This window comes from Enhydra lutris, unplaced genomic scaffold, assembly GCF_002288905.1.
Source record: "Enhydra lutris kenyoni isolate GAN:26980312 unplaced genomic scaffold, ASM228890v2 scaffoldscaffold15, whole genome shotgun sequence".
In the NCBI taxonomy this organism is placed as follows: domain Eukaryota; kingdom Metazoa; phylum Chordata; class Mammalia; order Carnivora; family Mustelidae; genus Enhydra; species Enhydra lutris.
Window position 1 is genome coordinate 55,573,314 of NW_019154099.1, and position 18,443 is coordinate 55,591,756.

The window sequence follows — 18,443 nt, forward strand, 5'->3', positions numbered from 1 at the left end:
TCCACTGTCCCAGTAGGTTTTCCATTTAAATCATAATTTTGTGCATTCACAAACATACATTCATTTTTAATTCAGCAAATATTTTTCAGGTGTCTATCATGCAGAATTCGGAACATTGATCACACGGTATTGTAGGAGCTGACTAGACCTGAGTGTGACTTTATCCTGCAGTCTCCTCATCTGCTAAATCAGAATATTTCTTACATGATTGTGTGGTTGATTGAGTTACAGTGTAAAGCAAGCATTCCCTAAATAACATTGACTCTTGTCCTTATTGCTGTTACAAAGTGGATGACACAACTTATCAACTAGAACAAATGAGCTCTGTGATGGCAGGAGGTTCCCACATGATGTTAGCCAGCCAAGAGGGACTTGGGGAGCACATTCTTGGCACTCAGAATGTCCTGATGCTTGGGAAGGCTTCCTGTTCTCATCATTATTTTACATTTGTCACGCACACACACACACACACACACACACACACCCTAAATAAATATCATACATACAGAAAAAACACACAAAAAACTGGCCTATGTTGAATTAAAAATTATGACAATAAAATGGAAATAATGAAGTTAAAACAGGATTTCAGAAGAAATGATTTCACATAAAGGTCAGTAAAGTGTAGGATAGTTTAGAAAGGTTTTCTGAAGTCTGGGTGCCCAATTTCAATTTCCAATATATTTTATTGCAGCATGCATCTGTACTTTATTTTTAGGTGAAACCATTTTTTTCTACTAATTATGTACTGCCCTTATTACTATAAATTAGGTGTAATAGGAGAAGCAAAAGAAGAAATGAAAGTGGCCCCTATGTATGATAAGTATATATTCATATTCATATATATTTATACTCAGCTAATTACTTAGGTTAGATGACCACTGTTCTAGAGAGAAATGTAATTTCTTTAGCACAGAGAAAATATATTTACATATTGTGTCTGTGTATATATATCAATATATATTCAATATAATATATTGAATATATACATATACTGAATATATATTGATATATATGATATGCACCATATATATCTATATATGATACGTATTTTATATACGTATCATATATAGATATATATGGTGCATATCATATATATCAATATATATTCAGTATATATATATATCCTACATATACACGATCATTGTGCTAGAGAAGAAATGAATTTATATTAAAATATATATTTATATAATGATATATATTGAATATATATATCCTATATATATATCCTTCTATATTGATATATATTGAATATATTCTACATTGATTATAAAAGTTGAACATACATTGAATATATATGTATTTATTTATTTATTGAAAAAAAATGAATGAAATGGCTAAAGAACAATTCCAGAGGAATGTTACTCAGTAGCTGAGCCGCGTATCAGAATACAGAATACCATGGACTGACTGCAGATCTGCGGTGGAGAAATTAAAAATAAAGAGGAAACGTTTTAAATTAACGGGAGAAATCAGACTTTAAACTCTAGCAAGATCTCGGGTACTCCCCGATCAGCAGTGTCAGTCCCCAGGGAGCACGTTAGAAATGCAAATTCTCGTGCTCCGGCTCGGAGATCTGAATCGGCCGCTCTGCGGGTGGGGACCCCGACTCTGCCTTTCAACAGTGGGTTCTGAAGGCCACTTAAGCCGGAGGCGGACTGTGCGGGCGGGGGCGGGGGTGGAACTGGGGGCAGGGCTGTGGCCCACACAGCAGTAAAAGCTCGGAGCCGACACGTGCTGCGCCCTGCCCTGACCCGGGAGACTCGTCCCAGTGAGCCGGCGGGCGCCCCCCAGCGCTGCCCAGTCCCCTGCTTCGGCTTCTGCCCGGCTCCGCGGCGGCGCCCCGCCCGCGGTTCCCAGGGAAGCTCCACGCGTTTGTGTTTTGTTTTGTGTTTGACTCTGCATAACAAAGGAAGTCTCCTGTCAGCTGGCTTTTCAGTTAAAGCCAATCAAAGGGACCAGTCAAGGTGTGCTGCTTAATGAAAAGACAGGCTTCTTCCCAAGGAATTTTGCCATCTGTTTTGTTTTATTTATTTATTTATTTATTTATTTATTTATTTATTTATTTATTTATAAATCACTGCTTCTTGCCTGTCTCCCCCTCTGAGATGGGAACTACTCTAGGGCAGAAACTGTTTTTGTACATTTTTCTAAATCGTTGGTGTCTCAGGATGCTTGGGGGAGACTAGGTAACATTGTTGAGATGACGAATTAATGCCCCAGTGATAAGTGTCTGAAATGGGAATTGGTGCAGCATAAGTTCCTTTTCTTTCTTTCCTCCTTCCTCCCTCCGTTCTTTCGTTCATTCCTTCTTTCCAGAGATTTTATTCATTTGACAGAGAGAGAGGGAGAGAGAGCGCGAGACAGCCAGAGAGGGACCACAAGCAGGGGTAGTGGGAGAGGGAGAAGCAGGATCCCCGCTGAGCAGGGAGCCGGATGTGGGGATTGATCCCAGGACCCTGGGATCATGACCTGAGCCAAAGGCAGATGCTTAAGGACTGAGCCACCCAGGCGCCCCAGGTACTGCGCAGGGTTCTGATGACGCTCATTTATTCACACATATAAATATACGAGAGAAAGATGCACACATTGGAAACATGTTTTTCTGTATCAATTGATGTGCAATTTAATTTTGATACACCTATTCTAACACATACGCTATAAAAATGCCACATTATCAGAGAAATCCTTCCTGAAGAATCTAACACAGCTTATCCTGGTTTCCGTAACATTTAATTTGACTTATTTTCATTAAAATATATCAAATATTTGCTTATCCATTGACTATTATTCCCTATGGAATTCAAGTTCAGTAAGGGCATAAATATTGACTATCTGCTTTTTTTTTTTTTCTCCGTGTATAAGACCTACAACAGTACATGGCACTTAATAAATGTGCAATATCTGTGAATGGAAAATTCATGAGTGAATTGAATAAATAAATTTATTAGTAAATAAATGAATTTTACATAAAGCTGGCCCTATTCTTGTTGTTAATACACACATGCTTATTGCGCATGTTATATTACTTGAAATGTTATTTGAAATACTGCATATATTATTCAGTTCCAAAAAATACTTATTTATTGGTATAATAAACAAAATAGGCTATAATACAAGGGCAAGATGCCCTCTAATTTGGAGGAATTCAGTTTTTCAGTTTTTCTCCAATTACTTTTCTCTTCCTTCTCCTGTCTGAACTCTTTCATCCCTTGGGTTGGTCAGAATATTTGGTTGGTTCTTTAACAATTTCCTTTTAGCACTTCTGGGCAGTAACTATAATATTTTCCGTATTTCATATGTATCTCCAATAATCATTTTATTATCATTTCTGACACAGTGGTATAATGTCCTAGTGCTTCTTCTCCATTCCTTCCCGAGAATACACAAATGGTCATTCTCAAGGCTCAAATTACTAAGTACCATACATTAAAAATTTTATTAAAATAGCCTAAACGTTATAGTTTAGAAAAGCTGAAACCTTCAGGGATTGTGGCTTAACCAGACAGGGGTTCCCGCCATCACACCAAGTGTCCAAAAGTATGAAGACGATTCACATAAAAGTGACCACCATCCCAGATCCTTCTCATTACCTCCTCAGGCATCTTTACGGCTACTTATGGACTATTGTCTTCATGGTCGCCATATGACCAGCCCATCTCCAGTTTTCTATCGGTATCATAGGCTGTAAAAAGGAAAAAGGACAAAAACTAAAGGTGTGTGCTGAGTTGTTTTTTTGCAAAATGCAAGGAGCTTACAGTGACTCTACCTTGCTAAATTTCACTTACCATCCCTTTGACCAGAACTAGGTCACATAATTATCCCTAGCCTTCAGCAAATCTGGGAAGAGATCTGTCATGTTTATCAGGCACATTGTCATTCTGAATAAAACTAAGTTCTCTTGGAAAGGAAGAATGTAGGTAGCTATTACCTATAAAGGGCATCCAGAAAGCGGTTCCTTGATGTAACTAATGAGCAGAACAAGTCATTACATTTTTGATGAAACCCTTACATAAACATACACTTCTCTCCTTTTAAAAAGCCTCTGCTTGGACCACATATCCACATTTTTGCTTTACCAATATTAATGGACTTAGCTCTAAACAAAATTATATGTCAATTCCGTGAACAGAATGGTGAGACCCTCCAAACCAGTTTAAAATCAAAATGAGGGTAATAAGAAATCGCAAGGCAAGCCAAACTATTCAATTAGCCTTTCATAGTAGAATTTACAAATTCATGTGCCACAACAAAAATCGCAAATTCTGATTTTACAGATTTTTGGTTTTTCTATCCTTAATAGAGTTTTCAGACAGTTTTAGGCACTTCCGACAGACATTCTAAGTGCCCGCGTGTGAACAGAGCTGGACTGGTCATCCTGCTTTCTTGTGCATTAACTGGTGTCAGTGCCGTAGTTCAGTGTGCAGAAGCAGACAACGTGGCAACCATTTCATATATCCAAGGTCGTTTACTTTTTGACATTGAGAAGAGTCCAATAATGTATTTGTCTCAGCACTGGCACATGAAGGAGTTGGGAAGAGAATAAAAAGTGCTTTTTTTCTTTTTTTTTTTTTCCTTGTCCCCAATTAAAATTAGCTTTCAGTTAAATTACTAAGTCTTCCCAAAGCAAAATGTTTTCATGTTAATTTTATGTCTATTTCTCAGTAGGAATATATTCTCTTTTTAAATCACTTCTTATTTTTAAAGAGGAACAAGTTGGGGCGCCTGGGTGGCTCAGTGGGTTAAAGCCTCTGCTTTCGGCTCAGGTCATGGTCTCAGGGTCCTGGGATCGAGCCCCGCATTGGGCTCTCTGCTTGGCAGAGAGCCTGCTTCCTCCTCTCTCTCTCTCTGCCTGCCTCTCTGCCTACTTGTGATCTCTGTCTGTCAAATAAATAAATAAAATCTTAAAAAAAAAATAAAAAAAAAAAAAGAGGAACAAGTTAACCAAATTAAACTGGTTATGATACTTGCAATTACTTTTATGTTAGTATGGGTATCAATAGATTCTGATCACTTAAGAAGATACTTACCTTTTCAATATAAAAAAAAAATCACAATCATTTTCACATGGAACTTCAGCATATTATTGTTTGTTCCCTGATGATGGTCCATTTTATTTCCTTTTTTTTCCCGTTATTGTTATTTAATTTTAAATATTCCATGCAAGATGGGAAACCATGCACCTAGAAAAGGAAAGTGGGTACATTTCAATGAGGTGCACTTGATATGGTAACACCCAAATAGCCTGAAGGCCATATAAGTTTATCTGGATAGTATGATAATCAATTCATAAATTATGTATGCCTAAGCCCTTTTCACCTTAGGCAGTTTCAGAATGTCCAAAAAACATCAAACTTAGTGCACTCAAATCAATGATTTAAGTCATCTTAATGGCCAATTAAGACCACTGCAGAGATAGTTTAATCCATTATGCACAGTTGACTAACAGTGAAAAAACTTCAAGGATTTTACCCTAGATTTATAGACACACTCCTTCTTTCTAACTTTAACCTCTTACTCCCTTGCTGATACCATGTGTAGTTTTACCAAAGGTGGGAGGGAATTCATTGTCTCAATGAAAAGAGAAATGGATATTTGGCCCCATAACCTGTGTACTAACAGAACACTAGACCAGGAAAAGAGAGCACATTTTAAAGACACAGCAAATGAAGATTTGTTGAATGGTGATGATGAGATGATTGATAATCCTAATGAAAACATCAGCAATATCACCCATATCTACTGTTACAGACACAAAAAAATCAGGAAAAAATCAGATCATCCCACTGCTAAGGTATAAATATGGTGGGTAAATGATGGGGGGCATCTCTTTTTCTTGACTGGGGATATTTTATAATAAAGATTACTAGATTTTTAATTAATTGATCTTAGCTGCTGTACAATTACTAATCACTAAGAACCTTTTATTGAAAGTTAGCTTTTTTCCTCTTGTAAGCATACCTCCTAAGACTCTTCAAGAAATAGAAGCAAACATGAATTTCTATAAAGCTAATTTCCAGTGAAATGTGAAAAGAATCATTACAGACTGAAAAGAATGTCAGAGGAAATAAAGAAGGATATTGGAATTATCCATTGACCAAATCAACAAAATCTGCAACCTTAGTATAGCTTCTACTTGAACACCCTCTGTGAATGAAAACTCATTATCTTATTAAGGCAACCCGTTTTATTGTTTCATAAACCCAACGTGTGATGCCAAAATTCTTTGTTTGGTCGATTCATTCATCTGTTGCTCAATGAGCACTTAGTCTCTACTAAGTACTGAAATCTACTCTCGGGTTTGATTAGTAACTTTTAGTCCTATTCACTTGAGCCCTAGAACAAAGTTATTCCTTTGCACGGGCAAGCTCTGAAATATTCATCGTGTTTTCTTCAAAAATACTTTTTCTTCCAAGTTAACAGTTTAATGGGTTCTGCTGTTTTCCTATAAAATACTATCTTTACTCATCAAAGTCTTGTCCAGATATCAAACCGAGAATTTCAAATACATATTCTTAACATTCCATAATGAGATTCTTGCTTTTCATTTCCATATACTCATTTTCTACTAATGCAACATATGCTTTTGTTTCCAGCAGCCTCTTGGCCCTGCTGGTGATCGCTGACTTATAGCCAAGTCAGATCTGGTAACCATGAACTACTGTCTGCACTATCCACTACTTTATATTTCCTTTTCTCTTTTTTAAAACACAAAGCATGACTTGAGATTCATCTCATCGAATTTCATATTCTTGGTACTCACCCAGCATTCCAGTCTTTTCAGATAACCTGAATCCCAATCTTGTCATCATCTGTTATATTATTCCTCCCAGCTTGGTACCATCTCGAATTCAGAAAGTGACACATTCAGCCTCTTCATAAATCCGCATCCCATCCGCTCCTTACAGCTGGGGCCAACTGATCCATGTCAGTAAGACAGACTATTGTCTAAGTCCAAGAGCGATCTTTCCCCAAAAGGAAGTATTTTAAACAGTTTTCAGTCTTACTCTTGACAGAAATCTTCCATGGTATCATATGGATATGATAGAGACATGCAGACTGAATTTTGATGCTATTAAGTAGATCTTAATGTTATTTAATATCCACAGATAAACTGCAATGCATATTATTTGAAATATTGGATTGGAAAAAAAAGGAAACCATGGATTTTTATATGGGATTGTAGATACTCCATGCAAATGACAAAGGTAGAGTCATTACATTTTTTTGCAGAAAACATTAACCTAAATACCTATGACTGCATATTTTTTTAAAAATAAATGGAGTTAAAAGCAAAGAAACAAATTCTACTTAACTCTCACATTTTGCCATTTGAATTTTTCTAGAATTTAGTGAGATTGTTAGACTCAAAGTAGCTCTCTGATATTCAAGGGATTAAGTTACTGTAGAACAACACATATTCAAGTATAAGTCCTTCCTGGCTTTATCTATTATGGATTTGAAATAATTTCCCAGAATATTTGTGGGATTTTTTTACAACAAAAATGCTTATGGCATAATAGCTTTGACCAGTTTTAAAGAAAAGGTATAGTAGTTTCAAGAAATCAGAGTTCTTTCCATTTCAGCTTAGGAATGTTATTTTTTATTTTTGCTGTTGAAGATTAATTTTGTTGTTGAAGAGTGCTTCTCTGTTTGAGCAATACCCCTGGTTTCTTTCTGCTGCTTTTCATTCATTTCTTCTCCTGGGGGAGATGTGATTTATTCCACCCCCAAGTGAGAGGAGGCTCAGCTGGTGGGCTGAATGTCTCTCTTTGTGTCTCTGATATGTGCCTACCTACAGAGAGCATTCATTCTCTCTGCTTTTCTCTTGTGTTACTTTGGAGGAGAAAACCTAATTCTCAAGTGGTTATTAGCAAATTCATCTTCTCCAACATAGACTTTTTTGTTAATGAAGGTAATATTTCATTTCTGTCTAACTCCTATGATTTTTATTTAATTGAAAAGTGTTGTCATGTATTTAACCCCCCAATAGACAACATTTTATTGATGAAAGAAGGAATAAAAAAATCAAGTAGATACATATGATCTTAAAAAATGCATACATTTAGGGGCGCCTGGGTGACTCAGTGGGTTAAGGCCTCTGTCTTTGGCTCAGGTCATGGTCCCAGGCCTGCATCGGGCTTTCTGCTCAGCGGGAAGCCTGCTTCCTCCTCTCTCTCTCTCTGCCTGCCTCTCTGCCTACTTGTGATCTCTCTCTGTCAAATAAATAAGTAAAATCTTTTAAAAAATGCATACATTTAAACAAACAAAAAAGATTAATCATATATATATGTGTGTATATATATATATATATATATAATTATAAATTGCCTTTCCATCCATCAGCAATCAACTCATCAACCTAACACTTTTTTGGAGTGGGGAAGGTAAGAGTCAGGCACTGAATGCAAGTCAAATTTGGCTTCTTTCTGGACAGATATTTTATTCATTAATTAAGAGTATTTTCTATATGTTTTCCCTATTTTAAGTTTTAATCCATGATCACTGATCCCTAGAACTGAGAGCTATGGCTGAAAGTGATCTCATTCAATAACTTCTTGTTCCCAGATAGACATTTAATGATGTTGACATCCAACAGTTGTCTTATGTTGATAGATTCCAAAACAGTATCAATTTTATTGATCTCACGATAATACTAGCTCAGTTTTATCTAATCTACACTCACACTGTTACATAAAGTACAGGTTGTTTAACAAGTAGTGAGAGGGGATTGTAAATTCCTGAGACTGATGAGCGTTTATAAATTATCAGATGAATTTTTCTGAGAGTTAAAGATAGAAAGTGTAGGCACTCTGAATAGCCCATCCTAATATTTCACAAATAAATAGTAGTAATATTTTTCTACTTGCTATAGTCCATCTTAAGTACAGAAAACCCCCTATTGATTTATTTCTTGATCTTTTCCCCAAGGTCTTTGCACAAAGTATGACTAATCACAGGGACACAGTAGAATTTTATTTCAATTTCATTCCTACTTTTGTCACTTTTAGCATGTGATTCTGCCAAATATTAGACTCTCCAGATGCTATTTAATGGTTTAGATAGCAGAAGTTATTATCGGATTCTTGAAAAGCATTTATTTAACCTAGAACAAACTATCTTTCCCTTCATTTTATAATGGCAATGATATTTCTAATCTTCATACATCATGAAGTGTTTGACATCACATTTACATTTATATTCCCTAAATTAAGGTTTGAGCATATGTCCTGAGAAAAACATATTTGCTAAAGGATCTTGGGGAATAGTGATATTTGTTACACTGACTTTTTGAAAGATGACTATCCAATCATTAAAGTATTTAATAGTTGATTACCAGTGATCTTTAAAAAATAATCTTAACTTTTTTTGAATATCGCTTTAAGTTCTGTTTTGTTTTGTTTTTGTTTTTGTTTTTTTTTAATATCAACACTAGTGACATGATGTTGGAGTGTAGAAGAAAAATTTTTAAGTGTTAAACTGGAACTCCATAATCAAATTACTTTATAAGCAAAATGTATATATGTAGATGGAGGAACGTATAAATAACTCCAACATATTTATTAAAAATGACATTGAAAAGAATCCAAAGCATCAATACTAATTTTTTTCTATGGAAAAATGAAATAAAAATTCACCTCTAGGAGCTGTATTCTGCAATTACGCCAACAAAATAAATCTCTCGGTGAAAATACTTTGAATTAAATAGCTTTTAAATAGAAAAATATGTCTCTTAATGACTAACTTCTTTATTAATAATGACATCTTTCATTTCCATGTAAGTAAAATACATTATTTATAAAAAGTTGCAATGTGACAGAAGAAAAACGTTGATTTTATATAAAAAATAAATGGAAAGAAGAATCTTCTACTTTCACACTATGGATATAATTTTAAAGCAGGGAAGGGAGAAGGAAAATAAATTGGGATTTTCATTTTGGGGTCATAAATGGAGTCATTATTAATGTTTTCTACGAAGATGTCAATCTCCTTGAAAAATTACTAAACGACTTAACATGCAGGTGAATTCTGGAAAGCATGTGAAAATTAGATTTATATCCTCTTGTTTGCACAGGAATATCAAATCTTCAACATAGCTCGTTAGACGGATGAGCACCCTGGCAGCTACACAAATTGTAAATGGAAGTATCCAGAAAGGAACAGCCACCTTCTTTCTTTCTGGTCAGCGGGAACCCTCCAGCCATTAAGCTGCTCTTAACACTAGGGAGCACACTTTCCCCAGGAATTATCCTGGGAACGAAGACTGGAGGCTTCCCTTCTGCAAATCAGCATCAGGCAGGGTGCCAGCTTCTGCCCCGCTATAGAGAATGACAAGGCCCACAGCTATGACAGTGCTAATGGTAAACAATGACAGTTCTGTCAGGAATCTGAGAGGCTTTTCATACTTCTGCATGTGCTGAAAAAGAAGCAGAGTTATTTTATTTGTGGCATATAAAAATGACGGCATGAACTCTTCACCCCTTCTTTCCTTTAAACAAATCAAAATTAGAAGAGTGTTAGCAGCTTTATGATGGTGGGAATGGAAAGTAGGCAGCTGTAAGAATTTGAAAATGAGGAAATTTTTTCCTTCAGTAAAATTATAAACACGTATTGGTTAAATTTTGTTTTAAGTGTAATGATCTTGGATTTGTAATGATCTCACCATGAAGCTCTCCATTATTCTTAAAGGCACGTTCATGGCGCTTAGAGAGGGTAGAGAACTAAGGGCACAGGCCAACGAATGTCTGAAGGGAAGCGCCTCTGTAAACAGGGATGTTGAGCTTCTAACAGGGGGTCTAGAGAGAGGAGGATGCATGATCGTTGCAACACCCACAATGTTACACACATCATATTTTCATCTGAGTTTATTCAAAAGTTGATTATGTATCTCAAATATGTAAGACATTGCCTCAACTCTTCTGAGATATAAAAGGGATGAGGTAAAAGTCATTGCATCTGGGAAGCTGGCCATTTTTCAGGGAAAAGGGCAGATATCTACAAGGCATGGTTTACGAAAAAGCAAGGTACAATCAGGACTTATGTTGTGAGTGACTGGCTTGTCCACAGCCCACACCAGGTGTTGTAGGATTAGGAAGATGAGAACAGATAGGGACCCAGACCACAAGAAGTTCAGAGTGTAATGAAACAAATAAGAGAAAGCACAATATGTTTGATGACCCATCAAGAGGAAGAGAAGTGGTGATTTTGATGTATCACTAATAACAAAAGTCCTTAAACTGAGTTGTTGAAGAAATTATCCCTTATGTCCAAGCAACATAGTTTATAGATAAAACTTAGAGAGGCAGCTGGCAAGTCATAAAGATTCAAACACATATACCCAAATACAAAGATTTGTTATTAATCTGTAACTCTTGGCTCCTGTGGCTCTTTTCATTTGGTTCATACAAAATTCTCATCTCATTTTCTGATGAAAATCTTGATTGTGGTTCTTGTGGAGACCAATGGATGTAAGGATGCAAATATAATTAGATCCTCTCAGCCACCATAATTAGCCCCAGAAAGACACAGAAGGCTAAAGTCAAACCTGTAAAATTCCTTCTAAAGAAGGAATTTGTGTACAAATGTTGGAAGGAAGATCAAATGTCTTTTCTCCCAGATCTCCAGTTGCCATAACATAAGCTGTCACCTCTTGAAGCCAGGCCTCTCCTCTACTTGCAGTATAAGAAACCCAGCCACAGCTGATGGGGAAACACGGAGCTCAGGGATTCTGGGCCCACAACCCCATCCACTCATGCCTGAGTGTCCTTTCACCTCTAGACTCATCAGTAAAAATTCGATTGGACCTTTGTGAGTTTTACTGCCATTTGTGCCCTAAAAATTCCTAACTGATATGCTTAATTGCTTGGAGGATGAAAAGATTCATGGAAAGTTACATTTATGCTAGAATTTAAAATATAAATAAAATTTCAGTGAGATCATTTCAAGGGGAGGCTGGATACGTTGAGGACAAGTAGAAAATTACAAAGCAAGATAAAGATTATGTGTCAGGTTGACTGTACATCCCACTGTGTCTGAACTCCATTTGATTTATGCTTGTCATCCCTACATTCCACCCTCTATTCTTTCTCAATAATTTCTTAGTTTTTATAACATACTGTATAGTATAACCACCCTACTTACACATGTAAGCCAAAGCCAAGGTTGTATATTTAATATCAATAATTTAGAATGTAGGCTTAAGTCAGATTACAAAGCCCCTAAGACCTTGTAGTAAAGACTTAGATATTATATTAAGGACCTAAGTAGTGGTATGTTCACAACCTCCAAAAACAATTGTAGCTAGCAATGTTAAAATCGGATTGGGTAAAGTAAGAAATGAATAAATTGTTATTACAGTCTGCGTAAGAGTTGATGAAGCTCTGAAAATAGCATAAAAAGAAAAACCAAGGTGGTGACTTTTGAATTCAGTGAGTTTAACAGTGTAGGCTCTCTATTTGGATTAGGATGCCCATAGCAAGCACCATACTGAACAGATTCAAACTACCTCTTCCTCCAGTGTGGAGAGCAGATTGAAAGAGCTGGAAAGAGGTTTGGAGCTTTGATTAAGTGGGCTTATATAAGATTTTATTTTATTTTATTATTTCGTTTTGAGAGAGAGAGGAAGGAGCAGAGGGAGAGGTAGAGAATCCCAAGCAGGCTCCATGCTGAGTATGGAGCCCGATGTGAGGCTTGATCCCATGACCCTTAGAATATGACCCAAGCTGAAGTCAAGAGTCGGACACTTAACTGACTAAGCCACCCAGGTGCCCCTACATGGTCCTGTATAAAAGTAAATTTATATTCATCAAATTGAAGCATACACTCTATAAAAGCTGTGTGCATATTCATGGGAATTAGTGAAGGTCATGGTTTTCTGATGATGTAGGACAGTTTTGTTTTGTTTTTTTTTTTTTTAAAGGATGTTTATTTATTTGACAGAGAGAAACACAGTGAGAGAGGGAACACAAGCAGGGGGAGTGAGAGAAGAGGGAGAAGCAGGCTTCCTGTCCAGCAGGACGCCTGAGGTGGGTCTCAATCCCAGGAACCTGAGATTATGACCTGAGCTGAAGGCAGATGCTTAACAACTGAGACACCAAGGCAACCCAATTCAGTTTTTAGACACATTATGTTCTTAGCTTACATGACCACAACTAGTTGAAAATGCACTAGTTGTTATGTTTAATCTTTCTGCCTATTTAATTCAAATTGCCTCAAAGTCTGAGTGGAGCTACTACCAATGCCTTGGCTGAGTAGGGTTGGAGAAAGCAGAAATTGACATAAGAGAAGATGGATGTAGAATTCATGAGATATAGCCCCAGTGATGGGTTATGGAGCTCCAAAGAGAAGTTGATGAAAGCCATCTTAAAGTCTAGATGAATGGATAGATGGTAATTCCTTCAAAACACATGGGAAATTAGAACATATAGGTTCGTAAGGAAAATGCTGGAGAAAACATAACACTATCAGACATCTGAGTGTGAGGTAATGGCTAAATATTCTAGTGGAGTTTTTCACTATTTATTTTATAGGTAGATATCAAACTCAAGAGAAGGAGGGTACACACAAAACAAAGGACATGTCATTTTTGTAAAGAAAAAGGGGAAGGAAAGCTAATATCAGGTCTTAATGGAAAGACCTGCATTTCTACGTTGAAAGGACAGAGGGATAGAGCAGCTTTAAAGACCAAGAAAACCAGCGGAGAGTTTGCCATGTAATTGAAGCTAGAAATATTATCTTTAAAGGCAAAGGTGCTTGAAAATGTCAATGGATCTTGCAAGGTCCAGAGGATGAAATAGATTTCACAGTTATGAGATAATGTTTGAATAAAAATAATCTCAAGAAAATAAATATACCACTAATAAAGCAGTGAGCCATGAAAGGGGCAGGGGACTGGGTGACACTGAACACAGTAAAGCAATCTACTTCAGGAAGAGTCCAGTGATGAAAGGAAAGGGGAAGGGAACAGCAGTTCAAGCGCGTGGAAAGGAAGACTTTGTAGAGTGAGTCTCCATAGAGAAAGTTGTACTGCTGTATTAATTTAATAAACTAATCACAGAAGTTTAATATGTACTGCTGGTTCACCCAAAGCCCAAAGGAAGCTGGGTAACTCCCTAGGGAAGCTCTTCTCCATGAAGTGAGGTAACGACTCAGTCTGCTTCCAATTCCCTCTCATAGCGCTTGACTTCCAGGATCACCACAGCAGGACAGTGGGGCTCACAGCCTCTCCTGCTCTCCTCTGCTTCAGCATGGAAACAATATACATCTCTTCCATTTATCATGAATTTGCCAGAATTAAATAGTCACATTTGTATTTGAAAAATTAGAATGAGGGAAGAGTAGCATTAGACAGAAGAAAAAATAAAATATAACTTCTATTTCTTTAAGAAACAAGGGGATTTTTACACAAAATACCTTTTTCAAGTTACGGATTATTTAGAAGTCAAACTCCACTGCTCACCACAAAAATCAGTCACTTCCTTCCTCTCATCTCATATAGTAGATGTCTCTTCTATAAAATCCAACTGTAAAATTCTGTAATTCAAAGACATTTATGGCAGAAGATCAATAAAATATGGTTGTATCTTTAATAATCATTTAATGTGTAAATAATTGTTTACCTCTACACTTAGTCAAGGACTGTGTGAGCTTTGTATAGAAACTGGAGTACAAAATTAATTATGAGAAAATATATGGATCCTGTCAGCTTTTTTTCACTAAATGTATATGAATATCAATAAAGATGTTTTAATGGTCCCATATGCAATAACATTGAAACTTCCCTCCTACCCACAAATTCAGGTAGGGGTTGAGTTCTCTTGTTTGTTCTTTTCTCTGAAAATTACTTACAGCTTTTAATTTCTGAAGAAATTGGTAATAAAATAGGCAACGTAGGAAAGAGAATCACCTGGTAATAAAGCAGACAGAGAAATGAACACTTCAGCATTTACTTTTTATGGCCTAGTTAACCTCAGTGAATTTATGTAGTTGCCAGAGTTTGACCTCTTTGACAGCCAACATGAACTGAAATTTATTCTGTAAACTACCCAACTGATCAGTTTAAAAAAACACAGGAAGAAAAAGCAGAAAGGTTTGATCTGATACCAGTGTATATGATGCTTATACTAAATTTGCAAATATAAAAAAAAAGTCAAATAATTCCATTCTTGTAAGAACACCGAATAAATCCAGGTTACCAAAATTATTATCTGGAAAAAAAAGAAATATCAATCAGAACAACAAAAAAATTTATTTTGCTACGTGGGATGAAATTTGAGTCAGAAAAACAACAACTTTAATCAGGGGGTAAAAACATTTCAAGTGGCTGAAAATCACAATGTTAAAAAAAATTTCTCATTAGGAAGTCATTAAGAGTGAACATCCTATGAGTCTAAGGGGTAAATAATATTCACTTCATAAACCAAGAGATGAGTGTAGAGTCAGTCAGATTGCATTATTATTATTATTATTATTGGTCTGTGTTTTTTTAAATCAGATATCAAAGAAGTAAGGGAAATCAGTTTCAAAATATCACCAGGGACTGGCTCACAAGCCACAATAAAAACCCAGTTTTCTAGACCTGCTTAGGGGTGCTCCTTGCCGCCAGAACCTAAGGTCAGATGCCAGAAGGGACAAGCTCCATATAAGCCCTCAGGACCCAGTTTTTGACCAGTCCCATCCAGTTCACACAGAGTACTAACCCTCCTGATGATCTTCAGAAATTATCATCACCTGATTGTAATAACAATAACCACACCCACCAGGGCCTTCATAGATTCATCTGTGCCCATATAAGGGAAGAGAAAGGGTGACAGTGACAGAAGAAGCATGCTCTCCCTTCTCAGAAAAAAACCCACATCAGCTTGCTCACCGACCCTTAATTACCCTAACCCCATAAAACCCAACTGTGAGACCTCTTCCAGGATGAGGTACCTTTAGAGAATGAACTCCCCTTCTCCATGTGGTGGCCATTGAATAAATTACCTGCTTGCCATCAAATACTGTTTTGTTATTTTTATTTATTTATTTATTTATTTTTTGGTGAACTGTGACAAAAATCTACTACTCTTATAAGAAAATCGTAATCTAAATAGTTTTAATTTATAAAAATTGTTGGCCTCTGGCTATTATTGAATGTGTAATCAGGGCTTGGTTTAAAGATAGATTCTTTATGATAATAGGTTTAAGATGGAATAGGACTACTTTGCTCTAGAAATTCAATTCTGGATTAATGAAGTTTATTAGTTACTACTATTGTGACACTATCTCATACAACTAAATATTATAATTATAGTCTTCTTATTTTCGTTTTTGAATAGCACTTGCAGGGCTGTGGAGTCTCTTAGGAACATTTTTAAAAAATTAAAAATCTCATAGTGAAAGCAGAGAGGAATATAATCCATACAGGAAAAATTATTTATATCATTGGTTGTCATTTTTGGCTGTTGGTGTTTTGCTTTGTTGCTTTGGGAACAATCCATATAAATAGAAAGATAATCTTTACTAGATCCTACTGGTTCTTTTTGCTTTGGGGGAAAAATACCTGTGTACGGCTTTTAATCAGCTGATTTCCAAAAAAATGTAAATAAAGAATATTAAAATATGTTTAAGTGACTCTTGGCAATGAGAGAATTGGACTTGGAATTGGAGATAAAACATAACGGAATGATGTCCGTTAGATCATTTAAATTTTTAGTTAAGTGGAAAAACTATTCTTGATGTGCCTTGGCAAAAACTATTTTTAACTTGATTTATTCTTTTTTATTATTACTTAAATCATTTCTATAGGAGTTCCTTTCATGGTTCCTTTCCCAAAGATAATATGATGGTGAAATCTGCTTCCTGCATTGTATAATCCTTACAAGAGTAATTACAAGTTAAAAAATACCAAACATGTAATGAATTCCTATATGGCACTGTTTGTATTCCATAATCATATCAGTATGGTTCTAATAGCTAAAAGAGACATTTGCACATTTCCTTCTCTTTTTATAAATCCTAACTCAAACAATAATCCTAGGTTAAACTCTATCTCCATCACCTAATGAATGACAAATTATAGGAATAAATTTTATGGCAGATTAGTTCCTTAAATGTCTCCGAAGAGAATTGCCCTAGTTGTCAGTACAGAGCATTTTAGCAGCTGAGTTATAAGCATGTCAGGTTGGTAGTTGTGTTCCTAATGGAGAAAAAGTTACTGTAATGATAAGTACTTATCTAAATTTTGGCCCTCTTTTCCACCTAATTTTGAGTTCATGAAAACTCATTTCCTAACAAACGAATTAAGAGCAGTGATTGTTATTCATAGACAGGTTGTTAGTATTTAAGTAAATTATTTTGGCCTGATAGTTTATTTTACTTATGTTACCATAATGCATAAGATAATCATAGCTTTTACTTATGCTGTGCTGGCATTTTTAAATGTAAATTAAGCTTTTGTTTGTAGGGTAATTTATTGCATCACATAGCAGACTCTGAGACTCACTAGTACATTATAAACAACTTTAGCAAGTTTTGTCTTTTGTTGTTTTTTAATGAGGACTAGTCTTATTTTGTTCAGGAAAAAAAAAAAAAAGCATTAAATTAGCCTAGAAGGATTATAATAAAGTGAAATAAGCATTAAATTTAAGATGTGGTTGGGATGATCAAAGTTCTTCTAGGTTTGGTTAATGATAGTCATTTAAAGATCGCCTAGGTTTGGTTAGTCATAGTCATTTAAATATGTATGTACTGCATGGAAACTGAGTTTCAGCCTCTCCAAAGATTCAAGATGGCGCCCTTAGATAAGAAGCCAAATTTGCTATGAATTTCAAAAGTCAATCCATCTACTTTTGACCAGTTAAACTTTTGACCACATACAAAGAACTGCTTTTTACTTTCTTTATGATTATGTCTTAAACTTGAGCTATTTCTCTTGCTTGACTTATAAACTACAGATTAATAACAAAGGGAAGAGAAAAGAGAAATTGAGACTTTCTCTTTTTTATCTTATCCTTGTGATCTTTTAAGTATTGTAAACTTAGAGAAAAAGCCATTTGTTGAAAACCTTCAACTCAGATTTATACAAATTGTAATGTAGTCAAGGTCAAAAATTTAATCACTCAAATCTAATCTACAAAGTCAACTTAAAAAAAAAAATTCTAGAAGTCATTTAATCTTCCTTATAAGTCCCCAGTCCACTTAGTAGAGGAGAAATTTAGATTTATCCTGTGCTTTTATCTTGATTTTATCTTGTTTAAAATGTTTCCTTTGGTCAAGTTTCAGTTCATTCTAAGTCCAACTAGGTTTTTACATTTTCTCATATTCAAGGTGAAGTTTTATTACATTTCCCAGGAACAAGGTAAGGAAGAGTAGGTAGTCTCGACTGGTCCTTGTCATTGGATGTTGGGTGGGTTGGCCACTTTACTGTCATCTAAGATCAATACATCCATCTGTCTCTTGATATT